This window comes from Cavia porcellus, unplaced genomic scaffold, assembly GCF_034190915.1.
Source record: "Cavia porcellus strain 051 isolate PalLab524CR breed Dunkin Hartley unplaced genomic scaffold, mCavPor4.1 scaffold_16, whole genome shotgun sequence".
Taxonomy (NCBI): domain Eukaryota; kingdom Metazoa; phylum Chordata; class Mammalia; order Rodentia; family Caviidae; genus Cavia; species Cavia porcellus.
Genome location: NW_026947499.1, coordinates 24,857,011 through 24,874,869, shown reverse-complemented (window position 1 = coordinate 24,874,869; position 17,859 = coordinate 24,857,011).

Below are 17,859 nucleotides of genomic sequence, written 5' to 3'. Positions count from 1 at the left end.
ATCTGGTGCAACTAGGCTCGCCATTCTTTTCACCTGGGTTTCTTCCTCTCTGGACCTCACTTTCCCCATCTGAAAAGCAAGCAGCTAGAGTCTAGATCTTTCTGAAGATTCTGATGAGAGTCATAGTCACCACCTCTAAAAACTGCGCACACACAAATACACATGCACACACAACACAATTTTACCAGGCATTTCCTCTACCAATCTGTCATCAGTCTCCCAGGTTAAGCTTTCACGTTTTCAAGAGCTGTTTTTTTGTTTTCATTTTTTGCTTACTTGGGGGTTTTTGGTGCCATGGATCCAACCCAGGGCCTTGTGCTTGCTACCACTGACTGAGATAAATCCCTAGACCCAAACAGAATGTATAGTGTAAAAATGTAAGTATTCAAAAAATTTAAAAAATTTTAAAAGCCAGGCATGGCAGGGCACACCTGTAATCCCAGCACAGGGAGACTGAGGCAGGAAGACAGCAATTGACAGGGCTACATAGTGAGTTCAAGGTCAGCCTGAACTGCATAGCATGACTCCGGTCTCAACAAGCAAAACAAGGCAGAATGTAAGTACTAACATGTATTTGTAAATGCAAAGAAAACTGAAGGAATCTGTGTAATAATTGATTCCAGAGCTGCTCTCTACAGAGTGGGATCTCAAAGGCTTTCACTGCATACCTCAGACATTCTTTTTTTGTTTGTTTGTTTGTTTGTTTGTTTGTTTTAAATAGGTGCCTGATACTTTTAGAAATTCTTTTCTCATTTAAAACATCATCCTAGGGGCTGGGGGTTTAGCTCAGCAGGGTTGTAAATCATGAGTTTAATCCCCAGTGCCAAAAATAAATAAATAAAACACCATCCCATAACGTTATCAACAGCAATCTTCAATTCTCCAGCCCATTTTTCTTGTGGCCCATGAATGGTAATGAGAACTCAGGCCTCTGTGATACACAATCCATCAATAGGATTAGAGTTACAACTTAACACTTAGTCCTGCGTCTCTATGGACAAGGTAATTAACCTATGTAGGCCTCGATTTGTCTTCCCAAAGGGGGTTAGCGGTAGTGCTTATACCACAAAGGGGCTTTTACTTTACTAAGAAGAAAATAATGATAATTTTTGTTTTTAAAGAATAAACTTAACTATAATCGCAGTATTTGGGTGGCTGAGACAGAAAGATTGTGTTGAGTTTGAGACCAGCCCTGACTACATAGTGAGTTCAAGGCCAGCCTGAACTGCACAGTGAGACCCTGCTTCAAAAAAACTAAAAAAAGAACAGACTTGAGGGAGGCAGGCTCTGAGGACACTGCCTGGTCCCCAGTAGCACTGGTAGCTGGATTCATTTGCCCTGGCTAACTTCTTCCCAGATGGTGAACCTCTGAGAAGTCCCCACCAGGACCAGGAGATCAAAGGACAAATGTAACTCATGGGATCCGGCCTGGACTCTGGAGTCTGGCACCAGTTCAGTAATGGGGATATAAAAAACTCAGACATCACCTCATCGCTGTCTCATCAAAAAAGGAGACTTCTTCCTGAGCATCCCTGTAGAGGACAAATTCCTGCTAGTGTGTTGCCTGGGAGGGAGCTGGAAAAGCAGAGTAAAGCAGTTGGGGAGTCCTTCCTTCTTGGGGTTCAGAGGACAGCCCCAGTAATTACGGCAGCTCCGGGACTGCCAAATTGGTAACCATGACAACCCCACTCCCAGGCATCCCGGCACTGATAAGCACCTGATAAACAACTTCATTTCTCTTCTTCCTAAAACCCTGAGACCCTGAAAAAAAAGGTACTAACAAGAGGAAGTTGCTCTCTAAGGTACAGAGATTTTTCTGAGGTCACTGAGCTATAGTTGAAATTTGCTTAAGGGTGAATAACCCCAAAGCCAGATGTCAGCTTCCTGGGAGCCAGGAGCCTATCCTTAAGGGTAATAACCCCAAAGCCAGCACCATCAGCTTCCTGGAAGGCAGGAGCCTGGGGTCCAAGCACACCTCTCCTCAGACTCCTATGACCCTGGGCAGGTGTGAGACCCATCCTGAGTGCTTCTCTGTCCCTCTCAGGAATGTTGGGAGGCAAATCTTACCTCTTTGTCCAGGTTAGTTCTGCCATGAGTGTACATATGAACTGTTGTAGCTTGGCATAACTGATGCCATCTTGAGCCCTGCATTTAACTAGTGCCCTGTATTTGACCCAGGAAAATGGAAAATTACTCACATAGAGAGTGGGGTGAGTGGGGGGGCCTGGGCCTCTACTGAGGGCTAAGGGTAGTAACAGTAACAACAGTACCACTGTCCATGCACACTCAGCTCCCTCTGCCCTTGGGAAGGGACACAAGAGCCCTGAATGCAGGCTCCAATGTTCTGGCATCCCTGCTTTCCATTAGGGAGTCTGATGGGAGCTTAGGGTGGTGGGAAAGCCCTGAGCCTCTATAATTAAAACAAATAGCTGGGTGCATGCCTGTAATGCCAGAAGCTGGAAGGCTGAGACAGGAGGATTGCAAATTCAAGCCCAGCCTGGGCCACTTAAGGACTTCGTGAGATCTTATCTCAAAACTGTAGAAAAGGACCTGGATGTAGTTCGGTGAGAAGGTTCAGTCCTAGGCACTGGACTAGGTCCAGTTCACAGTAGTGGTCAAACAAAGAAAAACCAAAAACAAACAAACAGCAACAACAGCAAACCCCCAGCTACCATTAGCGAAAGAGTCCCACACTCACTGTCTCTCAGTCCTCAGAGAGAACAGAGGTCCTTGATGGAGGCAGACCCTCCTGGAAGGGTGGAGCTGGGACTCAGGGCCATGCTTGCCTGGCCCTGCCCCCACCCACATGTCCTTGTGTTCCTGCCCTTCCCTGAATCCATCAGTCAGACTGCTGTACCTTTGCACAGGGCTGCCTCCTGGAGGGATAAGGAGGCAGGTGTCAGACTGGGCTGAAGGGAGACCTCCCACAGCCTGCCACAGCCCTGCCCCAGCATAGCCTGCCAGGGGTCTGGGCCAGAATTCAGCCTCTGCCATAGTCAGTGGGGCACAGCCAAGCAGGCAGCTCGACCAACTTCGAGAGACACCCAACAGCAGTGGGGGGAGGACCTGGAAAGGGAGGTGTGGTAATCATCTTTTCATCACTGTGACAAAACACCTGTCATACAATATAAAAAAGAATGATATATTTGGGTTCACTGTTTCAGTCTGTGACTGGCTGGTTTCATTGGTGTGGGTCTGATGTCAGACAAAAGGTTAGAGAGGAAGGGGCAGAGACAAGATACAGTCCCAAGGTCAAAACCCAAGAACCCATTCCCTTCAATGAGACTTCCTTTGTCTCCCAGGAATGCTATCGGATTATGATCTCAGTAGTTGTAGCTTCATGATCCTGTCACCCTCCAGAAGCCCCACTTCTTCTTCCTTTTTTTTTTTTTTTTTTTTTTTTGTCTTTTTGAGACAGGATCTCACTATGCAGTTCAGGCTGGCCTTGCTCACTTTGTAACCCAGGCTGGTCTAGAACTCACAAAGATCCTCCTGCTTCAGCCTCCCAAGTGCTGGGATTACAGGTATGAACCACCATGCCCGGTTCAGAAGCCCACTTCTAAACACATGAGACTTTGGGTGACACTGTAGGGCTAAAATCATAAAGTGGTGAACTCAGATTTGGTGAGACAGAGGCCTTTGATGGCTCCACATCTCTGCCAGGGCTGTCCCAAGCCCTGAGCAGCTGTGGGGGTGACAGGGTATCTCACAAGCATTGGTTTAAACCTGGCTCTCAATAACACACGTGGGGCTTGTCTAACAATGAAAAAACCTGTTTAGAAAGATTTCTGCAACTCAGGTCATCCAGGTTGTGTCTTAGGGAGAACTAGGGTAGGAGGAGACGGAAGAGGAAACCCTTTATGCTGCTTAGCCTTTGTCTGAAGGCTTCTGGAGTTTTGAACTATTTATAAATTAAAACATAAACTCTGGAATGAGGGGGCATAGCTAAGGGTAGAGAATTTCTTCCATTCCCAGCATCACACATAAAAGAATTAAGCCCTAAAGCTGGGGATTTGGCTCAGCAGCATAAGTGCCTGCCTTGCAAGTACACAGTCATGAGTTTGATCCCTGGTACCAAAAAACAGAAAACAGAATCTATTTACTGGAGAAAAAATTAAGCCCTCATTTAGTTAATCATTGCTGTGTTACTTTGAACAAGCTATACAATCTCGCTCAACCTCTGTTCCTCAGATTATAAAATAGGCTCAGTTACAGCACTTACTCCATAGCATGAGTGTGAAATGCTTAGCGTGACCCGACACAGTAAAAGCTCCTAAAATGATATTGCTATTGTCACTATTATTATCAACCAGGCAGTAATAAGGTCCCCTCTCATCAGTCTGCTGCCAACATTTTGGACCTCATCCTCAGGAAGGAGCCCATCCAATAAGTGGCAGCACTGTTGCTCTGAGACATGGGGAATCACAACACCGTTCCACACTCTGGTTTTCTCCTCTGTGAAGCAGAGATATTAGAATTTGCCCACAGTTCCCGAGGTCATTGACAATCCCTATTTGGGCATTCTGCTTCTGAGACCTACTTGTCAAACAGCTTCTGCCAGGCATGGGCATGTCATTGAGAAGGAGCATGGGGAGGGTTCACAGTCTGGTGGAGAAGGAAACACATGTGTTAACAGATGCTTACAGGAAAAATGAGGGTCCAATTGGGGAAACAGTGCTGAGAAGGTAGAGAGACGGTATCAAGGAAGGCTTCCTGGAGGAGGCAATGCCACAGCGCAGCCTTGAAAGATGACTAGCAGTGGATCAGTCAGAGAAGGGAAGTCAGAAAAAAGGGCAGGGAAAGCAGCAGAAGCAAAGGCCAGAGGTATGAGAGTCCACAGTTATTCTAGAACAAGCAACTCGGAGGCTGGCGCTGAGGAAATATGTTGGCCATGGACTTTAGGGACTGCCTGGTTTCAGACTCCAGTTCTACCACTTACCAGCTTGCAGCGACCGTAGCAACGGGCTGCAGTTCTAGGTGTTCCCTGGGTGGGTGGGGGACCATGAGAGGGGGAGGAAATAAAGAAGAGACAAAAGGCGGGATTGGGCGGAGCCCTTCTCTCAGGATGGGAGTGAGGGAACTGCTGGACCACACTGTAGGTTTATTTATACTCTCCCAAGGAGAATGTCAGTTTCAACCCCGACGCCTGTTTATGGGCCCCTGGCCTTCTTGGTGCTGGAACAGTTTGTTTACCTGGCTTGTTTTGAGCTCTCTGTGTTTTCAGGGCTGGCTTTGTCTTAGCCCCACACCGGTGATCAATCTCCAGCTTCAATGGCTCCCTACATCAGCTGTGTGAACTGAAGCAAGTTACTTAATCTCTCTGTGTCAAGTGAAGCGAACAGCATCACTTATTCTGCTTACTCCGTGTTACTGTGACCATAAAAGCACAGTAGGTATTTAGGGCTATCTTTTGTAGGTGCACAGTGGCCACCAAGGAGAAGATGTTGACTAAATATTTGCTGGGCAGCTGATCAAATGACAAACAGGCCATCAAGGCCTTGGTAGTCCTATCCCCTCCTTGTACATCTCTGGTCTTGGGTTGGGTTCTGGCCTCCTCTCTTCCTGCCCATGCCTGAGCGCTAAGCCTCAGGCAGGTGGCCTGGAGGTACCACCCCATGTGGCACCCTACGACCACCTTGGCCACTTAACTGCCAACAGTGCCTCCCCATCTTCCCACTGCATGGTATGGACTTGGGAACCAGGTTCTGGAGACACTGGCCCAGGCCTCGAAAAGGAGGGAGACCCCTATTGTCACTCTCCAGAGCTGACACCCACACAAGGATTTACCTCCACTCATTCAGGTCCGACTCTCCCTAGTTTATGGATGAGGAGACTGAGGCTCAGGAATTGGAGGCACTGGCCAAGGGGAGGCAGGAATCCTACCCAAGGTGAGTGAACTCCAGAGCTGGGCTTCTCCACCATCCCCACTGTTCACCCGGTAATAGCTTTCCCTGGGTTGCCTGGTGGTTGCTAAGGCCCCGTAAAGACACACAGAAGGTTCAGTGTCAAGATGGAAGACTTATGAGGGGGGTGAGGCACAGGACAGCAGAGCAGAAGCATCAGTGACAACGCCTGCAAGATCATTCATTCTACAAACGGGGATACTGTGGCCCAGAGAGATCTGTTAAGCCATTTCAAGCCACACAGCCCTGCAAGAGGAGGCTGGAATGAAAGCTGTCCTTACTGCACAGCCTGCCTGATGTCCCCAATGCCCACTGTAAGGCACAGCCTACAAGCAGGGCTCCTTACAAGAATGGCTCAGGAGGAACAGTGCGCAGACAGCATTGCTGGAGGGAACTCAGAGGGTGTCATAAATCAGGCACTGCGGCTGGTGGTGGGGAGGGGAGAAACAGATCCCATCCTCTGCCCCCACAGCATGAGTTGCTGCAGAGGGTGGTGGCCCGGGCTGGATCCCCAGCCAGCTGCCGCTCTGCAGAGGGAGGAATGCGGAGGAGATGCTGAGTTGGGCTCTGCCAGCTTCAGCTGCAGTGAGAGCTGAAGCCCAGAAAGGGCTCTGGGGTTGGCCTGGTGACCTTCTCCTGCAGCTGAGTGAAGAAAAAGGCAGAAAGGAGCCTTCAGTCCCTCCTTAGTCCCCTGGGTCGTGCCTTCTGCAGCTGGATCTGGAGAAAAGGGACAGAGAAGGAGGTGCAGCCTTGCTGAGCTGCTGCTAGCCTTTGGGCAGGTCCAACAAGGGCCAAGTGGAAGGGAGCACCCAGGCTCTGACATAGGGAAGTTGACAGCCTGAGGTAGGGACAGAATTCATGTATGACAAGGTCATTAAGTTGAGGTGATAAAAGACCCCAGGTGGATGATGATGAGAGTTACAACAGTAGTTGACAATAATGGTTTGCATGTATGCAGTGTAGACATTGTTTCAGGCCACGGTGGGCCTCGGTACCACTCTACTGGGAGGCCCTGTTTAGCCCCCATTTCACAGGTGAGGAGGCCCAGGTAATGACTTGACAGCCTGCAGACCTGGGGCTGGGGAAAAGGTCTCTAGTCCTTCTCCCAGGCTCTGAGCTGCAGGCTGGGGTACTGCTGGAGTCCCTGCTCTATTCCCTGTGCAGTCCCCTTGGATTAAATCTGCACTTAGGATACAAGTACCAGTGGATGGCAGCTTCTCTAGGGGCAGATGGGAGGACCTGGCAAAGTCAGGTGTCCTAGGAGGTGACTGAAAGTCATCTTTTAATCCCAGCTATTTGGGAGGCTGCGTGGGAGGATCTCAAGTCTGAGGCCAGCATGGGAAATTTAGTAAGATCCTGTCTCAAAGTTAAAAAAAAAAAGGGAACAGTTGGGGACGTCGCTCAATGGCAGAGTATTTCCCTGGCATGCATCCAGAACAGAGGAGGTTATGGAGGAGGAGGAGGAAAAGGAGGGGGGAAAGCAGTAGTAATAGTGGTGGTGGCGGTGGTGGTAATCAAGGCTTGGAAAAATCATTCCCATTCCACAGGTGAGAAAACTGAGCCTCAGGGAGATTTATATAGCTTGCTTGTGGACCCCAGCCAGCCACTGGCAATGCAGGCCTCTTCTTTTTCTCCTGGTCTGTCGATGTCCGCTCCCGGCCGGCAGGAAGGACACACGACAAAGTCTGGTAGTGGACAACCTTTTCTTTTTATTTTTCTTCTCCGTACAGCCTGCCCTGGGATCGCTCCCAGCCGAAGCCTCCTCTGGTCCGCTCCCCGCGGCTCCTTTTGTGCTTCAGTCTGCCCCAAAGCCTCTACCGGTCCGCTCTCCGCGGCTCCTTTTGGGCTTTTACTTCTGGGCTTCTACCTGGCTTCTTCTTCCGCCCAGGGGTGGCACCGGTATATATACGGGTACAGTGTCCAATCATGTTAAAGTAAGCAAGGCAAGCTGATTGGCTAACATCATCAGTTGCCAGGCAGACTATATTGTTGAGCGGGTTGTTTACGCGGTAAGCAGGAAACTAACATATTCGATGGGAGGGGTAATCTACCTCAGGCTTTGCTCTTTACCACAGGCCGCACGTCCGCCGCGCAAGGCGAGCTATCACAGACGCGGCTCCCAACACTGGTCCCATCAGCCCTTTTGGAGAAAGGGCAGGACTGGCTTCCAGGAATAAATTAACACAGTAATAGCTAACATTTATGGTGCACTTATAATGTGTCAGGCATGTAGCATCTCAAGTGATCCAAAAACTTTTTGGGGTAACAGTTTTATTGAGATATAATTCACGTATCATACAATTCAACCATTTAAAATGTACAATTTCATGGTTTTTGCATATTTATAGAATTACACAATCATCACTACAATGAATTTTAGAACATCTTTATCACCCCCAAAAGGAACCTCATACTCTGTGTCTATCATCCTCCGTTCCCCTCATTCCTCAAGCTCTAGATAATCACACTACTATTCCTGCCCCTCTAGGTTTGCTTTTTCTGATTGTTTCGTAATAGATGGGGTCACATCATATCCAATAACCTTTGGAATGAGGTTTGATTATTAACCCATTTCCCAGATGGCAGTAATGAGATTTTGGCAGGTAAAATCCTTACTTAGGGACCCTATGAAGCAATGATGAGAGTTCGAATTGATGTCTGTCTGACCCCCAAGATCTGTCCCTCATCATTAACTCCACCAGTCAGTGCATCTGAGAGCAAGACTCCCCTGGCCCATTCCCCATTTCCTCCCACCTGAACCTAGAGGTTCTGTCAAGAAAACTTCAGGCCCAGGGAGCCCATTCAGTTCTCTCATGACCCCCGCTCCATGAATTCCCAGCTGTAGCTATGCCAACACCTCTGGAAGCCCTTCCTGATTGCTCGCTTTTCTTGGTACCCACATGGCTCCTGCATGGGAGTAGGCAGGCTGGCAAGGACCTGGAGAAGTGTCTGAGGTAACCCAGTGAGGCCAGGCAGAGTGGGGTCCAAGGCCAGATCTCCAGCTCCCACACTAGATGCTCTTCCCACTGGCCCACTTTGAATGGGAGCCCCTTTTACTTCAAAGAAGGCAAAGAGCACTGTGCTGTGACTTTGGGTTCCCACACTGAGTCCTGGTTTTAGGGCAGGCCAAAACACAGCCAGGCTCCAAAGGCCCTCCTATCCTCCCATCCTGAGAAATAGGGTCATCGGGCTTATAGAAAAGGAAACAGACTCAGCAAGGCTGATGGCCTGCCCAAGGCCACACGCACTGAGCCAAGACCCATCTGCTGGCTTCTGGTATGTCCCCCACCTTATGTAATGGGCCAGGAGCCCCAGTTTGAGGCTCCCACAAATCCCTGGGCTTGCCCCTTTATCAGCTCTTAAAAGTAGGGTTGTTACTTGTTGAGGGTCCCCATTTTCTTCATGGTTTGGGTCTGAAACAAGTCTCAGGAAATGTTTGTTGAACAGATGATAGTAGGATAGAAAGGAGAAACAGTCTGGGGCCAGTTGTTTAGACGCCTCTATCAAGACATTTTTTTGATAATGTGAGATTTTATATTTTGGGGGGAATCACTCACACACAGTTCTGGGGGCAGTCCTGATCCCTTGCAGCTCACCTACAGGCCCCTATAAGTCAGGTCCTTGTCTGCAGGTCACTGGTTGAGAACCCTGTAGCCTACCACAGGCATTGGGGGGGGGGGCACAGCTGCTGGGAATGTGCCTCACAAAGCCTGAAGCACTGCACGCACTCCAGTTATCTCACCGCAAACTCCAGGAGGCCACAAGAGCTGCAGCCCCTGGCGCTATTCCTCGGCTTCCTCTGTCCTTACATGGCCCCTGGCCTGCCCCTGGGCTGCTGCTGGCCAGGGACGTGCTAGAATGCCCGTCAATGCCATCTCAGGCCAGGCTGGGAGCATCTGCAGCCTCGGAGGAGGGGACTGCCTGAGACCCAAATCTGGACTGTCCCCTGACTCAGCAAGACCCTGCCTTTCCTTCCTCTGCCCAATGAAGGAAAGAAAGAAATTCTCAGAGGATAGTTTGCTGAATCTCAGGTCTCTCTTTATCTGCAGTCATAAAATATTCAAGAGAGATGGGTGTGGTGGCGCATTCCTGTAAACCTCACAATCTTGAGATTGAGACAAGAGGGTCACAAATTTGAGCCCATCTTGAGCAACTGAGGGACTTCACAAGATACTGCCTCAAAAAAAAATTTTTAAAGGGCTTAAAGAATATAGTCCAGTACACAGGTCTTAAGTTTAACCTCCTGTGAAACGCACACAGACAGGTGGAACATTAGCAGCTGAAATTGTCTAGCTTCTACATTTTACTAGTGGGGAAACTTAGACCTAGACGTAAAGAAATTTGGCCAAAGTATATCTAAGTCACAGATAATTAAGATCATATGTAATCCTCAAACCCAGGTCTGCTAACATACTTCAAACAATGTCAGACTGGGGAGGAATGTCCAGGCTCTGTCAGTCAAGTCTCACATTTCTCAGGAGAAACTAAGGCTCAGAGAACAGTGTACCACTGCCAAGCCCAAACGAACCAGAGCATCTTGAGGTCTGTGAGATGACCTCTCTGAGACTGATCTGTGCAAATAATAGAAATAATACAATAGAAACCAGAAGATATTCAGTATAGGATGTCTGTCAGGAGTATATATGATCCACCAAATGCCCTTGAACCAACCCCCAGCACTTAGCTGAGCGCAATTTGTGGTATTTTTCTTACTAACAGGCTCCTATCATTTCCCTCTCTGCCACCCCACATTCCAGGTCAAGTTTCTCAGTACAGTAAGACTAATAGTACCATGCATCTGCCATCATGTTGGCAGGATTATTGTGGACTGGTTATTCACTCACTGTGCCATCAGTAAATCAGGGATGACATTACTAGGACCTGCCAGACGGGGATGTGGAGAGGCCAGGATAATGTATGTGATGAGCTTGAACACGATACCAAGCCACATTCCCTGCCCTGAGGACACAACTGATGTGACTGCACTTCACAAAGCCTGAAGCACACAGTGTGCGCTCAGTAAATGGACCACTCTTGTTATCTGTTACTTCCTCAGCTATGCCCCATCTATCACCAACACCAACTGCAGGACACCTGGTCCACCAGGAAGTGGCTGGTATCCACTTAAAAGTCCTTTAGTGTTCTAGTGATCATGATCACGCCAGCTTGCATGATCCAGCTCTTGTTTCAGTGGTGCCTGCTTGAAGTTGCAGATTCTGAAAATGCCAGAAAAAAAAAAATCTGGATTTTTGGAGGTGTGGAAGTGCCTTACAGAAACCGCAGAAATTGAGGACTAGGGAGGTGATGGTTGCAGCGCACGGCCATACAAACACAGGCCCAGGATGATGCAAGTTGTCTTCGTTTGTGGCACAGTCTCCCAGGAAGATCCTCTTGCGCAGCCCGCATCACAGGCACCGGCTGCCGACTTCTACATCTTCATACAGCCCTAGGGGCTGAGTTCAGCAGTCTTTGGAAGCTTTAGCGAGAGCGCCGGCCGCTCAGGATGTGAGGGGCGGAGCTAGATGTGATGGAGGCGTGTCCAGTAACACCAGCAGGGGGCGCTGTTGCCACTGTGATCCTAGTATTCCAAAGCAGCAGCAATGGGTTCTGCAGTTCCGGTGTCTGGGTTTTGTTCAGAGAGCAGGTTTGATGATAAATCTTTAGAGGCTCTAATAGTACCCAGGTTAAGTTTGTGAAAGGAACCAGAAATTACAGTGATAATTAAATTACTTCTCTATGCCTGTTTATTCATCTGTAAATGGAGAAAACCATACCATACTTCCCTGTGGATATGCCAACATGTGGAAGAAATACACACGGTATGAAGAAATACATATAAGGGTCAGCTATCTTGGAAGCACCGGTAGACTGTGAAAATGGGCAAAGTGCCCTGCCAAGCCAGGAAACAATGTCCCAAGTCTTGGTTCCTGCCTCTGGGAGTGGCAGCTGCAGAACAGAAAGGAAGCAGCTATAAGCTCCAGCAAAAACACTGAGTCAGAGCTACTGCTTATCTCCGGGGCCTGTTTTTTGTTTTTGTTTTGTTTTTTCAGACAGGGTCTCACTATGAAGCTCAGGTTGACTTGCGTTCACAAACCCAGGCTGGCCTCATACTCACAGCCATCCTTATGCCTTAGTCTCCTGCCACCAAGCCCAGCTGCTGCTCGTCTGTACAATGGATGGTCTTTCAGGTCCTTTGAGCCATCTTTTCTTTAACTCTGCAGCCCAAGACAGTTTATAAGTGGATACATAACATGGAGTAGAGTTAATGTGAAGTTGTTGCTGATTGACATTTATTCCTTCAATAGAGTTTGCTAATCAAGTACTCTGGAACAGCCCCTAGGCCAATGATGGCAAACCTTTAGAGATGAGTGCCCAAACTGCAACCTAAAACTCATTTATTGCCAGTTGCCATACTGCAATTAAACGTGAATACTGAGGTTTCAGTTTAGAAAAACTCATACACTTATTTTGTCTTAAAAACATGTTTGCCACTACTGTCCTAGGGATACTACACTAAGAACTCTTTGCCTTGTGAAGCCCCCAAATAGGCTTTTAGAATACACTGGCAGGTATAGCTCGGTGGCAGTTCTTGCCCAGCAAGAACTGGTTGCAACACTGTTCAGTCCCCAGTGCAGGAGAAAAGGGGAAGCTATAAAAATTCTTGGGGTTAGTGAAAGCTCTTTAAACAGGGAGGTAACTTGGGACATCTGAAGAAGGAAGACAAGTCATGGGAGAGGGGACAGTGAATACTGGGGTAGAGGAAAGGATTCCAAACAGAAGGTCCAGGGTGCAAGAGAATATGGGCAAATCAAGAATTTCATGGAAGCTGTGTAAGCCCAGTTACTTATGAAAAAGGATCACAAGCTCAATGCCAAGCGATTTAGCAGGAGCCTAGCTAAAAAAAAAAAAAAAAAAAAAAAGGCTGGGGGTGTAAACTCAGTGGTACAGAGCTTGCCTAGCATGTGTAAAGCCCTAGGTTCAACCCTTAGTACACAAACAAAAGCGAAAAAAAAAACAGAATTTGGGGCTGGGGATTTAGCTCAGCGGCATAAGCGCCTGCCTTGCAAGCAGGCAGTTGTGAGTTCAATCCCTGGTACCTATAAAAAACGAAAAAGACCAAAAAAAAAAAAAAAAAGAAAAAAGAAAAAAAGAAAAGAAAACAGAATTTGTAGAAGGCAGAGAGATTCAGGCAGTAAGGCACAAGTACCAGGGAGAAGAGGACATGGGCCATAAGGAAAGAAGGCCCAGCCTGCAGTGATGACAACAGTCCAGGGTGAGAGATTCAGGTGGGACAGGCTAGTAACCCAGAGCCAGACTGAAGCTTTGAATCCTGGTTCTATGTTTGACAAGTAATAGTTTTTGAGCTGAGGTTTGAACCGAGGGGCTCTGCATGGTAGGCACATGCTCTACCACTGAGCAACATCCCAAGTTTTATGTGTGGTAAGTGATTTTTGGAGCCTAGATAACGTATGTATGGCAGGGCCTGGAAGGTTAACTGGAGTAGCTGGAGCCAGATCCAGAGGCAATTCTATTGCTTTTGGAACACTGGTTCAGAGGCCATGTCCTAGGGCCCCCTACCACAGACCAACTCATCATCTGGGTGGGCCTGGAAATCTGCTTTGGAGACCAGCACTGAAGCAAAATTGTATCCTTAAAAATTAGGGCTGGCAGCCTTTCTGCTGTGTTTTCCTTTCCTTTGGGTATTTGCACTATGTGGGGAGCAGGTATTTCTATGTGGGAGCCACCTTTTTTTGTACAGGGGTAAGCTGGGGTTTTTCAGGGAGCCCTATTTGATGCCTCCTTCCTTATATTTTCTGAATGTAGGGAAGCAGCTATGGCTGCCAGCATCTCCTGGGCTCCCTCCTGAGGTGGGAGTGGAACCTCTCAGAAGAAGGGGGGTGTACCAATTCTTTAGCCTGGCCTGAGGTAGCGGGTGTACATGGAAGAGGGCACGGTAAGGTGAAGGGAAGGCTGGGCGGACTGTTTTGCCTTTTGGAACATGGTGAGCTTAAGGCTCGCAAATGCCATTTCTGACAGGTTTGGAAATTTCCAAATAAATTTTTCTGTTTAAAAAAAATTGGGGCCAGTGATATAGTTCAGTGTAAAGCATTTGCCTAGCCTTAGATTCAACCTATGTGCGCACTGACATACACTCCCAGTAAAAAGTATATTACAGAACCAGATGCAGTGGTATGTGCCTGAAATCTCAGCTACTTAACAGGGAGGATAGCATTGGAAAGCAATCTGGGCAGCTTAGCAAGACCCTATCTCAGAAAATAAAATAAGGGCTGGGCATGGTGGCACATGCCTGTAATCCTGGTATTTGGCAAACTGAGGCAGGAGGATTGAGTTACACAGTGAGTTCAAGCCCATCTTGAACAACATGTTGAGAAATTACCTTAAAACAAATAAACAAACAAAACCCTAAAAACAAAAAACACCCCAAAACAATAAAATAAAAAGCACTGGACATGTTGTGCAGTATGAAGGCTCGGTATTCAATATCCAGTACAAAAAAAAAAAAAAAAGTATGTTACGATCACTAGTCCACTAACTGTCCCTCACAGAGAGCCAAGATCTCAAGATCAACTCTTCCTCCCCATTTTCACCACTGTTAATCTTTCCATCTGCCACAAGGCAGTCAGGCACCCAGCTCTGGCATGAGACGGGGTCCCTGGTCTAGGTCCACCCTAGATCCTGAAGTCTTCCAACCATAGTGAGCTTAGGGCTGATGAGGAGGTTTCAGAAACTTTCTCGGCACACCTTTCCCATGCTAGCAATGCCAGGACACTGCCTGGCCCTTATGTCCTAACATACACTGCTCAGGGACAGCCAGGGTACAGCTGCTGTGAGAAAGCCAACCTTTATGTCTACCAAGCCTTGGGCTATGCCCACTTGCAGGGACTCGCATGCCTTTTTAAAGCCCATGCATGTCATAGATCTGCCAACACTGACCATCAGGAATGAACTTTCATCTAATTGCTAATTATCTCAAGTCCTAATATTTCCATCTAAACTCTATGGTATATCATCTGAGCTATCCTCAGTCCTTTTATTTATTTATAAGATAAGGTCTCACTAAATTGCCCAGCCTAGCCTTGATCACACATTCCTCCTGCCTCAGCCTCCTTAGTAGCTGCCTCAGCCTGAGTTACAGGGGTGCACCACCATGCCTGCCAGGCATAGCATCTTTCTAAAATGAAATATGGGCCTCCATCTCTCCAGAATAGAGATGAGGCATCACTGAAACCTGGCCATGGCCCCTGCAGTATCTTACCTTTTGACCTTGTCAGGTCACTTCCTCTGACCTCAGTGAGGAGGTTCCTGCTATAGAGGATGACCCTGTATGCTTGGCAAAGCTGCGGAAGACACTAGCTATCTAAGTACCTGGAACAGAGCAGGCAGGTGCTCACTACACTGAGGCTGCCAAAGCTTGTTTTCTTGATGATTCAGATTTATACTGTGAATATCAAACATCATTCCATGCCTACTTTCTGTTTATCTGCCCCCTCAGCTGGAGATGTACAGAAAGCTAAATGGACCAGTATTTTGGATTTCCTAACTATATTGCCTGGGAAGTCTCTCCCTTCTGCCCTGAAAATAATCCAGAGGAAAGATAAGAACCTGGAAAAAATCTTAAGCCAATTCTCAGCACCTCTTGCTTACACCAAGAGTCCAGAAGAAACCCTTAGAACAAACTTTCCAGCAAACCATAATGGCACTGGGAAAGGGTGGGTCCACTGGCTCATCCTGTGAATGTGACACATGGTGGTAGTATTTTCTTTTCATACCAGGAATTGAACTCATAAACTCATGACCTTACACATTCCAGGCAGGGGTTCACACCACTGTACTAAAACCCTGGCCCTCAGTGGTGGTAGTCTTGCAGTGAGCATACCTGTAGAGAAGCTCATCAGACTGGGTTTGAAATGGGTATGGTGGTATACAAATGTAACCTCAGCACTTGCAAAGCTAGGAGGATTGTTGAGTTTGAGGCCTAGGCTACATACTCTGTTTCTAGGAGTAAAAAACTGGGTTTGAATCCCAGCTGAACCACTCACCTACCTATATAACCCTGAGCAAGTTAATCAATCTCTCTTGGTTTTTATTTTCCAAACTTGAAGTGGGGATAGTATTCTTAGTGTTAGAGATAATTAAGCCAGGAATAAAAAGCACAGACATCTCCATTCCTGAATCAAGATTTCCTTATTTCTTTTTGTTTTGGAGACTGGTCTCAGGCCTTCTGCAGTGAGTTACATACTTTTTTTTTTTTTTTTTGAGGTAGGGTCTCACTACATAGTATAGCCTGGCCTTGAATTCGCTTATGTATCCCAAGCTGACCTCAAACTCATGGTGATCCTTCTGCCTCAACACTCCAAACTGCTGAGATTATAGGTGTGCATCACTACCCCTGGCTCCCTATCCTATTTAATTTTTTTTTTTTGTCTTTTTCCTTTTTATCGGTACCAGGGATAGAACTCACGACTGCCTGCTTGCAAGGCAGGCGCTTATGCTGCTGAGCTAAATCCCCAGCCCCATCCTCTTTAATTTTTATAAATTTTTATTTGAAACAGGGTCTCACGAAGTCACTAAATTATGCAGGTTGGTCTTAAAGCTCCTTGAGTGCTAAGGTTATAAGCATGCATTACTCTTTCTAGCTCTGAGACCTTTCATTCTTATTGCTACATAGCCTCTTGTTTTAAGCAACAAAAGTAGTGACAGTCCTAAAAAATGAGTAAACAGCAAACTCTACTCAGTCACTAGGTAATGGTCCTTCAGAAAAGAACAATGAGCCTTCTTACTCCCAAACTTGAAAACCACAGCCAGAGAATCATTCAACCATAGTTACATACAACAGGTGTTGCAGCAGGTGAGATGGAGCAGATCTGTGTATCCACCCACCAGCTCCTAGCCTTTGGGGTAGAATTCAGCTTCTCATTCCTTGCAGTCCTCAGGTGGCAGATGGGTGGGTGGATAGGCCTGCTGCAGGCTTCCTCAGCTGCAGGAAGTCTCTGGTGGTTAAGACGGGGGTGGAACCTAGGAAAAAGCTTATGCAAAACTGCACCTAGTTCAGTCTTTACTGTTTGCTTCTTAAAGGGAGCAAGGGTAAGGAGACTGCTTCTTCTTTTCTGTAAATTAGATTTAAGCTAGCCAAAATGAGGGCATGTCTGATGAGGAGGATAAAGACAAAGGAGGAGGGAGAGAAGAACTAAGTAGGAGGAGGACAGGAGGACAAAATAGGAGAGAGGAGAAGGGAAGGGATAAAGACAGAAAAACTAGGGAGAAAGAAGGAGGCATATGATGGAGAGCAAAGGACAGGGAAAAGGGAATGAAGCAAAAAAAAAAAAAAAAGGAGAGGATAAGGGAAGAATAAATGGAAAATGTGGGGGCCACCATGATCACTAAAGGGAGAGACAAGAAGACAGAAATGCTCAGTACTTCAAAAGCATATGGAATTGCTAGGTCCAAAAAAGTAATTTAGGAGTGTGGTGAGTTTATGGGCAATGGCATGGGCAGAGTTTGAGCTTCAACAAACGGGACCACAATACAGGATAGGACATGTCAACAGGTGGGAGGGATCACACCCTCAGACCCTCCTTCCCCAGTTTCCTTGCCAAGGAAAAGGCTTCTTCAAAAAAAAAAAAAAAAAAAAAAAGAAAGAAAGAGAAGAAAAGGCTTCTTCGCAAGGCTGGAGAAGGAGGGAACTGTCCAGCCGTCTGGTGCTGAACCAGTCACTCAGGCAGAGCCTACTACTACTAAAGCTCCAGCTGCTATCCTAAGCATTGGGGAAATCAGCAGTAAATAAAACACAGTCTCCAACTTTATGAAATTTATAGTGTAGTGGGTCAATTACTATAGTACAATAATTTGATTCACTGGACTCTGCTCCATTACTGGGTTAACACAGATAACCTGCTTCCTTACTCTGGCCTCAGTGCACTTGTAGGAACAATGC